Source organism: Adiantum capillus-veneris, chromosome 17 (assembly GCF_014529385.1).
Source record: "Adiantum capillus-veneris isolate H3 chromosome 17, ASM1452938v2, whole genome shotgun sequence".
Classification (NCBI taxonomy): domain Eukaryota; kingdom Viridiplantae; phylum Streptophyta; class Polypodiopsida; order Polypodiales; family Pteridaceae; genus Adiantum; species Adiantum capillus-veneris.
Genome location: NC_140947.1, coordinates 80,602,231 through 80,611,803, shown reverse-complemented (window position 1 = coordinate 80,611,803; position 9,573 = coordinate 80,602,231). Strand labels below are relative to the sequence as shown.

Sequence of the window (9,573 nt, the reverse complement as noted above, 5' to 3'; positions counted from 1 at the left end):
ATCCATCTCACAGCAAAGGCAAAAAGGGATGTTGCTAATAAGCACAAAAGAGCCTTAGCCTTTAAGGAAAATGATTGGGTCTTGCTAAAGTTTCTCAACGCTCATCTAAGGCATACTACGGGCAAGAATCCTACGGGCCACCAAGAGTATTATGCTAAACTAGCAAAAAGATACCATGTTCCTTTAAAAAAGAAAATATTAAGCCAATCAATGAGGTGCCTTATTAAAGACCAACCATTGGCTCATTCACAATGCTATCCATGTGAGCCTACTCAATCCTTTCAAAGGTGAGCCATGAAAAGAATCAATAATTGAGGACCCGCCAGACATCGAAGATCAAGAAGAGGTGTTGTAGCCCGAATCGATTCTTCGACACAAATACAACATACTAAGACATGGTAAGATTATCCAAAGGTATCTTATTAATTAAAAAACTATCCTTTTGAAGATGCTAGATGGATGCAAGGGATATAGCTTAAGGTTAAGGATAGTAGTATGAACCTTGTCAATGCTTACAATGCTACACTAGAGTAAGCAAATGTAAATGCTTTCTCAATGAACAATGTTTTTTTCTTATAAGACTAATCCTCTTTTGTGCACAAATTTAAATAGTATGCATGCTTAGAATCATGTTTGTGATGACGATGTCGCTCAAACACCAAGTAGAATTTGTCACTCTACTTTGGGAGTATGATATGGACTAAAGAGTAGACATGCTTGCGGAAACTATGTCTTCCAAGCACCAAATGGACTAGTCATCAATTCTAGATTGATGTCGTAGAGTAAAAAAGGATCCTCTACCCACTAAGAAACATAGAAAAATGACTAAGACTTTATCTCTTCTACCTCATAGTCGAGGACGACTATGATTTCAAGAGAGAGGTAAATGTCATAAAATTTAATATCTAACCAACCCAAATGATTTTCTCATATTAAATTGATCATTTAATGTGGGAGAATAAATAGGAACAAGGGGTTAGAATATAGACATGTGCTTATGGATCTGTCTCAACACAGGGCCAAGGTTAAAGGGGTCCAAATGAGAGATGGTCTGTTAAAGAGCAATGCTACCTAATGGAGATTAAAGACCTTAGGGTTAGCTTCATCAAAGACCTCCAAACGTTAGTGTTAAAAAGTCCTTTGACCTTAGGCAAGCTAGGACTGACCTTGAGAAGGGAATCCTACCCAAGCATGAGGTGCTTGCTAACTAAGGTGCTTAAGGTGTTTGTGGGAACCTTGCCCAAGCTTGAGGTGCTTCTCATGCATAAATTACTAAGGTTCTTGAAGTGTTCAATTCAAACATGATCTCTCAAGAGGCAAAAAAAAATTCATGCTTAGATGACTAAGGTGCTTGAAGTTTTCAATTCAAACATGATCTCTTAAGAAGCATAAAAGACACATGTCAAGAGCCTCCACATTTGGCCCTCATGATGTGCTTGAATCCTATTGGATAGGATTTAAAGGGGTCCAATGAGAATTTAAATGCATAAATATAAATAATTAAGTTCTTTCTCTCAAAGAGGAAAATGAGGATACATGTCCAAATGATATAATTATATATAATTAAATAATACGAGAGAGAGAGAGAGAGAGAGAGAGAGAGAGAGAGGTGGACCAAGCATGAGAGGGGGTATACTCTCCCACACACACAACACACTCTCATTGTGTGAAGTGCAAAGTGCAAGAGCTCCATCTCCTTTTCCAAGCTTGTTGGTAAGTTGAGAGTCTACACCAACACTCTTGGCTATGGAATGAAAATCCAACCAAGAGCCATGCTTCAATGCTTAAGATTTCCATCTTCTTCATATTCATTACTATGCGATTATGCTATGCTAAGCAATAAGAGTGATGATAAGTGAGGAACTATTTCTTTCTCCTATGAATGATTCGTCTTCCTCTTCCCTACCCTCATTCCCCGCTAGCTCTCTCCACCTTCGAAGGTGTTTGAGGCCTTGGGATAGTTAATGCTTTTTGCAAAGTTTATGTTATGCTCATGATGCACGAAGCTTTCCATCTTCATTTCATCACCTAGGTCACAAGGAACACAAAGATTTTATTGTACCAAGTCTCTCTTGACGGGAGAATCTATAATACAAATGCCTTTTGGAGGGGGGACCGGCTCCAAGTAAATCTGGTCCTCAACTATTGTCATGTTCTCTAATACTCTCTCTTCCAAAAGTATTGTTCATGCCAATTTAATTAAGTATTATGTTTATGTTGCTACCATCAATTAAGTTCACCCTCTATGTTCTCAAAGTAATTTCACAAAAATGCTTACTCTAATTCTCTTAATTCCGCTATTCTCAAAGTTCATAGGCCATTTCCATTACATCAGTCCACCAAGAAGGAGCCGAAGGATTGAACATGCCAAGGGAATGTGCACATTGATGCAGGAAAAATGGAGTTCATCGAAGGAGGCTCTTATACTTGGTAGCACTATGCTTCTGGGTGGCCTCTTCCTCCCACAATTGATCCCCCTCCTCCTTACTCAATAGCAACTGAGTCTTGAGGCTATCCAACTCCATTTCTGCCACGCACAGGCCCACTTCCACATTTTGCAACCGGTGATTAGAGTTGGAAAGACCAGATAGCTTTATTGTCTTCTTCGTTCTATCCCTTGATATTTTCATACCAAGTATCTTCTTTGCAGCACCTAAATCTTTCATTGAAAAAGATTTAGATAGCTCCTCTTTTAGGTCTTTGATGTCCTGCATGTTAGCACTTGCAATCAACATGTCATCAACATACAACATTAGGATGATGAACTTCCCATCTCCCAAATTCTTCGTGTAGACGCAGTGATCCGAGCTGCATCTTGTGAATCCATGATCCAACATCCATCGATCAAACTTCAAATACCATTGTCTTGATGCTTGCCTTAAACCATACAAGCTCTTCTTTAATCTGCAAACCATTTTCTCCTTACCTTTTACTTCATACCCCTTTGGTTGAAGCATGTAGATTTCCTCCACTAAGTCACAGTGAGGGAATGCCTATTTACATCCATTTGCTCGAGATTTAAATCATGAGCAGCCACAAGGCTTAAGACAATCCTAATTGAGTTCATTTTTACAACAGGAGAAAATAGTTCATTGAAGTCAATACCTTCCTTTTGAGAAAACCCTTTTACCACAAGCGTAGACTTGTACCTTTTCTTCCCACCTTCTTCTTCCTTCAGCTTGTACACCCATTTGTTTTGCAGTGCCCTCTTACCTTTAGGCAACTCAGAGTCCATCTCCACTTGCATGCTCTTCGTCCATTCTTCTTTGGATTCGTGTTGCATAGCTTCTTCATATGATTCCGGCTCTCCACAATCTGAGATCAAGAGATGGTTGAAGGAAGGAACAAACCTTCCCGGAGGTCTACTTGCTCTTGTAGATCTTCGGGGAATAGGTTGAGGCTCCTGATTTGGTTGACGTTGTTGCACATTGTCATCGTTTGCAGTCCTTGAGTCTTCACCGTCCTCAAGCTCCATGTACTCATCACCTGTTTCTTTTGTTTTTTTTCTTTCCAAGTAATCTTTGTACATATTTTGTTCGTTAAAAATTACATCCCTACTCCTTAATATTTTACCATCTTCAGGATTCCATAGGCGATACCCAAAGTCATCTTCTCCATAGCCAATGAAGAAACACTTTTTGGACTTTGCATCTAGCTTTGATCTTAGGCTTCTATCTATGTGCATGAAAGCCTCACACCCAAACACTTTGAGAAATGCATAATTCACCGGTTTACCTGTCCATGCCTCTTCTGGAACTCCCCCATCCAATGCCGTTGAAGGTGACTAGTTGATTAAGTACACAGACGTAATTACAGCTTCCGCCCAAAGCTCAAGCGGTAGGCCTGCTTTAGCTGCATGCTTCGTGTTCACTCCATGATTGTTCTGTTCATCCTTTCCGAAATCCCATTTTTTTGAGATGTCCTTGGGGTTTTCCTTTTCCTCCGGATGCCATTGCTAGCACAAAAGCTTTCAAAAGCTTGGCTGCAATATTCACCTCCTTGTTGGATCTGAGGCATTTAACCTTGGTACCTGTTTCATTCTCCACAAAGTTTTTCAACCTTTGAAATATGGAAAATACATCGGACTTATTCTTCATAACATAAACCCATGTTTTTCTAGTCGCATCATCTATGAATGTTACATAGTACAATGAGCCACCAAGTGATGGTGTACTTGCAGAACCCTAAACATCAGAATGAACCAACTCAAGTTTTTCATTTTTTCTTTCATTTCTTGATTTTTGAAATTTTACCCTCTTTTGTTTACCATAAACACAATCTTCACAGAACTCTAAGTCCACTTCTTTCAAACCTGGTAGAAGCTTTTTTTGTTTGAAGGATTTGCATTCCTTTGGCACTCATATGCCCAAGCCGGTAGTGCCACACCGCACTGTCAACTTCTGTAATTGTTGCACAAGCTGAAGGTTGTGTGCTAACAGTACACAAGTAAAGTGTACCGACCTTTTCTCCCTTGGCAACTACCAAAGATCCCTTTGAGATCTTCCACCGTTTGTTTCCAAATGCAATGTTGTGACCTTCATCATCCAATTGTCCTATAGAGATCAAATTTTTGCGAAGAGAAGGAACATGCCTAACATCTTTAAGCTTCCATTCATTTCTGTTAGCAGTTTTGACAAAAACTGTACCTTTGCCGACAATCTCACAAGCTTCATCATCTCCCAAGTATACGTACCCAAAATTACCTTTGGTGTAATCTTGGAAATGTTGCTTGTGTGGTGTCGCATGAAATGAAGCCCCGGAATCTACTATCCAGGAATTAGACACATTGTCTAATGAGAGAATTAGAGCATCTTGCTCTACTTTACCTGCCACTTTGGCCTCCAATGTTGGCTTGTTGTCTTGAGACTCTGTCTCCTTCTTCTTCTTGGACCAGCAATCCTTCTTGACATGGCCCTTCTTGCCACAGTTCCAACATTCAAGAACTGACTTTGTGCATGACTTGCTCCGTCTTGAGCGATCACGACCCTTTTGGTTTTTAAACCTCTCCTCAGGCCTTCCTCTTGTTTCCACTAACAGTGCAACACTTGATGATATATTCCCCTGTGCTTCTCCTTTCTATTTCCTCGCTTAGGAGAACACCCACAACATCATCAAAGTTAAGAGTATTTGTGCCAGAAGTAGAATTACTTACAGCCATCACAAGGCTGTCCCACTATCCGATAGAGATAATAGTATAAGGAGAGCTCGCACTTCGTCATCGAAATTGATTTTCACCGATCGAAGTTGACTTATGTTTGTGTTAAAGTCATTTAGGTGTTCTGTAACTGAACGAGTCTCTGCCATCTTTAGATTGCGCTTCATAAGAAATACCTTATTGGATGCCGATGGTTTCTCGTAGAAGTCGTCAAGTGACTTCATCAAGTCCTCCGTGGTCTTCATCTCCAAAACAGTGAAGGCCACCGTTGACGCCAAGCTTAACCGGATTGTTCCCAGTGCCTTTCGATCAAGGAAAATCCATGCTTCATCTGCCATTGTGGCGGGCTTCTTCGCAAGACCGCCTAGTGGCAAATAGAGGTCCTTCTAGTAGAGATAGTCTTCAATCTGCATCTTCCAATGTTGGTAGTTTTTTCCGTTGAACTTCTCAATCTTGAGCTTCCCTTCCTCCGCCATAACTCCCACTCAAATCAAGGAATCCTTTCCTTGAGATAATTTAGCTACTAGCAAACCTTGCTCTGATACCAGACTCTAGTTGTTAGGAAATATGACGTAGCTAAATAGATATTTGAGTAGATTACTAATTACTTAATGGAGAGAGATAGATTTCACACACAAGAGAATATAGAGTAGAGAGAGAGAGAGAGAGAGAGAGAGAGAGAGAGAGTACACACAATATACGTGGTTCACCCAATGTGGGCTACGTCCACGGGAAAGCAGCCACTCAATGGCTTTAGTACTTCAAAACAAGAAGTAGGTTACAAAGGGAGTATACCCTTTTGGAGCTCCCGCCTTGCTTCACTCTCACCACCTCACACTCACCTTGCTGCATCAACTTCACACTCTCAAATGTGTGTAGAAATGGCCTCCTTTTATAGGCCAAAAGGGTTGAGAGGCAGCCATGTGTAGCCGCCCTTGTGTAGATAAGTCCAAATCGGACCCTCCAATCCGCCATGTGTGGCCACCCTTGAGAAGACAAGTCCACTTTTGAATTCGGCCACCGGCCATTGACTACTGGCCATCGGCCAACCGACCGGTCGTTTTCCGACCACTTTTCGGCCGTCCCTAAAGTTGCCCCTGAATTTTGCCCGTGAAATTTTTTATTTCTGGCGAGTGATTTTCCTTCATGCACGATGACTTCTCCTCATAATGGGGGCCTTACAAATGTGCTTTTTACCACAGAAAATCACAAGGGGTAAATCAGGCTCCATACTTAACATTACAAAACGGCGAGCAAACATTCTTGAGCAAAGAAAAAACCGAGCTACTTTCTCACAAACATTGAGCTTTGTTATAAGCAGCATCTCATGTGGCATTCTATCAATATTGCAGTCACAAAATATTTTATTTGAGTTTTTTGGGCTTTTTTTTTTAGTTTTTGTAGGTTTGATGCCGCTACCATGCCGACTCTCTCTCTCTCTCTCTCTCTCTCTCTCTCTCTCTCTCTCTCTCTCTCTCTCTCTCTCTCTCTCTCTCTCTCTCTCTCGGGTCTACATGTGATTTGAGAAACCTCTCTCTGTCTACCAAAAAATGGAGGTTTGATGCCGCTACCATGCCAACCAATGTTCGAGAAAAGTGTACCTCAGCTTACCCTTGAGCTGATTTTATCACTAGTTTCTCTCACAAATGTTTTGGGTGAGCACTGGATGTTGAAAAATCAAAATAGATGATGAGGGAGAAAATCCGCTTGGAGAATTCATAAAAATGGAGTTAAATTGTAGAAAATGCTGATTAGTGGGAAAACTTTCCTAGGTTTGATTCTACCATAAAGGGAAATTTGTATGATATTCCCTGGGAACATTGATGCCAACTCTCTAGACCAATCAAGTGGATGGATCTACTTCCATACCAGAATATAAAACCTTATACCATTAGTGACGTCTCCAAAAGAAGTTAGAACTACCATGGACTCTAACCATGAACCCAAACCACCTGTCCTACCATGAAGCTCTCAGCTTTCTATAGTACAAAGTTGCAACAAATTAAAAAATTTCTCATTTTTTGCATGAGCCCAGACATGGGTTCTTTATCATCACTCCACAGCTCTAACTTTTCTTCATTCCCATGAAATTATTGCCAGGTGCCCTTCTAACACTTCTTCAAAATAATGTAAATCCGAGTAGGCCTAACAATGACACTACATGTCTCAGGTATGATAGCTTTACACAGACACAACACATGCACCCAGATGATAATCACCCAGGCAATAGTTCTTGCCATCAATATCATGGACCTTCAACTCTAAGGATCTTGCCTTAAAATCCACATCCACGGCAATTTTTTCCTTGGAGGCCCCCTTTAAGAGAGATATCTAGATTTTTTACTTTTCAACATCCTGATCCAGCTAAAACTAGACAAGCTTTATAATGAGTTGATGATCTTTGACTTTTTGAGGTATGAAGTAATGTGTACTTCCCTTGATATTGCGCAGACAAGGCTGCTACCATTTCTAATGTCTATATCTCAGAGGATATAAGACTCTGCACACATGAGGTCGCGGACAACGTCGTGTAGCTTGGTCAAGCGGAGCTTTGAGCTCTACCACATTCTCTGAAAATATCGATAGCCATTACAAGCTCCACAAGTCTCTCTCTCTCTCTCTCTCTCTCTCTCTCTAAAAAAAAAAAAAAAAAAAAACTATTAAAAACAGTCCGCGCCGGTGCGAATTGTTTTTAGTAGTTTTTTTTTTCTCTCGCTCTCCCCCTCTCTCACTTTTGTCTAGACTTTGCATGTGACTCGGTGAGTTAAGAAGTCTCTCTCTCTCTCTCTCTCTCTCTCTCTCTCTTTGAACTTGTAGTAAGTGGGCGGATTTTATTCACCAAAAAGCAAGTATAGCAGTGTAAGAGTAGGCAGAGGGGAGCAAAGCTAGTTGCTCACACCCTGCTGTAGCTTGGTTGGTAGGGGGTCAATATCACGATAGCTGGGGGGCTAATGTACTCATCATGGAGGGAAGAGATAGGCATAAGTAGGTGTTATAATATAATGTTGGGCTGCATGGGCGTTATAAGATGGCGTCGTTACTCTCAAGGGCTATTCATTCAAGGAGCCGTGGCACAGTTGGTGGAGGTACTGATCGCATAGCCGAGATTGACGCCGCATAGACCAAGAAGGGTGGACACACTAGAGCTCTTGAGCGCAGAGCCCAAAGATGCGGATAGCTGCTTGATGCAGCCGCAGGCGGTGACGTGGTCCGCCCTCACCCCCTTAGTGAGGGAGTATAGTGACTTTACCTCACCGCAACATGTCGATGTCGATGAGGGTACCGATGTGGTTCCTATAAGGTAGCCTGCACATGGAAACAGCTTGCTTCGCATTGTCCTGCACGAGATTGCCGCCTCCTCCTTCTTGGCAAGACTGCCCGCCATCACCATCACCACCTCTAGTGCCACCACCACCCTGGAGCTGTTGCTTATGCTGCCTTCCATGATAACTCTCTATTCTTACTTTGCCCTCGCGGACACACTCACACTATCTGGCTTAGAGCACTGCCAACCTCACTCTTTTTGTGACTTACTTTGCTTTCCTCTCTCTTCACCTCTCTCTCTCTCTCTCCCAAAAACTTTAAAAAAAACTGCTGAAACCAGTCCGCGCCGGTGCGGTCTGGTTTGAGCAGCTTTTTTTTTAGTTTTTGGGGGGGGGGAGAGAGAGAGAGAGAGAGAGAGAGAGAGAGTTCTTGGCTCTCAACCTCCTGCAGACAGTAACCTGCTACGGGATATGTACACAAGCGAGAGAGAGAGAGAGAGAGATGTGATGAGCATCGGCATGGCAGGTAGAGGCGCAGCCCATTATCAAGAGGATGCATGCTGAAACCAGTCCGCGTCGGCGCGGACTGGTTCTGACATGTTTCGCATGGGCAGAGACTATTGAGAGAGCCGACGCGGACTGGTTCTGATATGTTTCGCATGGGCAGAGACTATTGAGAGAGCGAGCCATATGGAGCCACGGCAGAGCTTGCCCTGTTGAGGTCTTCAGAGTTTGTGCACAGGGTCTTCAGAGGGAGTGCAGGCTAAGGCAAGTTATCAGTGTGGGGAGTGAGTGATGTAAGGTTCTCTCTCTCTCTCTCTCTCTCTCTCTCTCTCTCTCTCTCTCTCTCTCTCTGGAGAGTCAAGTCAACCGCCTCACCTGATCACCCGACATAGCTGTGTGGTGAGGCTTGACAGTTTGTGGGCAGTGCTATCGTGAAGGCCTGCCAGGTAGGGCCTGTTGTATGTGACCATCGTGCTATAGCTAGAAGCTAAGACCCTGCCACGAGTACCACAGTGGTGGATACGCTGGTTGAGCTCCTTCTAGAGCCGATCCGACCGACGCTACTCGAGGGCCTTCGAGGCACATGCATCGCCCTTCAAGAGCTCATCCTTCCAAGAATGGCAAGGACTGTGGGATTGCAGATAGGCGAAG

At 42.6% G+C, this 9,573-nt stretch overlaps 1 pseudogene; it reads right to left on the bottom strand.

Moving 5' to 3' along the window:
* Positions 1 to 7,134: 7,134 nt before the first annotated feature.
* Positions 7,135 to 8,600, bottom strand: LOC147437557 (uncharacterized; annotated as a pseudogene).
* Positions 8,601 to 9,573: the final 973 nt, after the last annotated feature.